We start from the raw sequence: 1,349 nt of genomic DNA on the forward strand, positions 1-1,349 counted from the left end.
TTTCAGTTTTTCCATCATTCTAAGTAGTTTAACTTGCAACCAAGTTACCATTCTCCGTGGGATCGACCTCGTATTTCATAAGCTATACTATAAATGGTTCGTGCACTTGCGAGAATTGAAGTTTCTATTTTTAATAACTCATTTTAGTTGTTAGGAATAGGCTCAACAAGTTTTTGGCGCCGTTGCCGGGGAACCGGTAACGATGGTGCTATAGTTAGATTACTTTGAGTGTTTTTGTTTTTGTTTTCGGTGGTTTTTATTTCTGTATTCTGTTTTTCTTTTTAGTTGTTATCTCCATTTGAAGGCACTAATTGGTTTCTTGTGTGTGCATATATGTCCGAATCTGATTCTGAGCCAATTTCACCAGGAACTTTTGCTGTACGTGTTGGTTTGAGGAGGAATTATAGTTCTTTAAGTGCTGAATCTGAGAGCTACGAATCTGAAGGTTCAAGCAAGATGGCAGAGATTCCAAACAACAACAATAATGATGAAGGAGGTGGTGCGCTTGTTGTCCAACCTAGGAAACCCCTGCGTGAATTTTCCATCCCCAAAGTCACTGATCAACCTTCGTGCATCGTCTATCCTCAACTCACAATTGACAGGTTTGAGCTTAGAAGTGGTATGATTCATCTTCTTCCAACTTATTATGGTAATACCACTAAGGATCCTTACATGCATGTTAAGCAATTCTTTGAAATATGTGCTACAATCAAAATTCAAGGACTTGATGATGAGCAGATTAAGATGAGGCTATTCCCATTCAGTTTAAAAGATAAGGCTAAGTCATGGTTATACTCTTTGCCTAATGCTTCAATTCGTACTTGGGATGAGCTTTCTAATAAGTTTTTGCAGAAATTCTTTCCAGCTCAAAAGACTAACAAGATTAGAAAGGAAATTCTTGGTTTCACACAAAGAGAAGGAGAAGCTTTTCATGAATGCTGGGAGAGGTACAAGGAGATGATGAGTTCTTGCCCACACCACAATATAGAGAGTTGGATGCAAATGCAATCTTTCTATGAAGGTTTGCTTGATTCCGAAAGGATGATGGTAGATGCAACAAGTGGAGAAGGACTGATGAACAAAACAGCAGATGAGGCTTTTACTCTCTTTGAATCTTTGAGTACCAACTCTCAACAATGGAGCTACAATAAAGGAAGAGGAGCTCCTATGAAAGCTGTGGTCTCTGAGGTAAGTACTAATAATGAGATTAATGCAAAACTTGATGTTATGTGTTCTTTGCTTCAACAGGCAGTGACTGGCCCTCTAGGAAGCAAAGAGGAAGTTCAAGACCAATCTTTTGCAAAGCACATGCTAGAGCAAGCAAATGCCCTTCAAGGAAGGAATCCTCA

At 39.0% G+C, this 1,349-nt stretch overlaps 1 non-coding gene across 1 annotated transcript; it reads right to left on the reverse strand.

Moving 5' to 3' along the window:
• Positions 1–879: 879 nt before the first annotated feature.
• LOC148292274 (small nucleolar RNA R71) lies at positions 880–986 on the reverse strand. Its single transcript, XR_015827225.1, has one exon. It is a non-coding gene; the product is annotated as a small nucleolar RNA R71 (small nucleolar RNA).
• Between the last annotated feature and the right edge of the window lie 363 nt (positions 987–1,349).

The sequence above is a fragment of the Prunus avium genome, chromosome 8 (assembly GCF_965620075.1).
Source record: "Prunus avium chromosome 8, drPruAviu1.hap1.1, whole genome shotgun sequence".
In the NCBI taxonomy this organism is placed as follows: Eukaryota; Viridiplantae; Streptophyta; class Magnoliopsida; order Rosales; family Rosaceae; genus Prunus; species Prunus avium.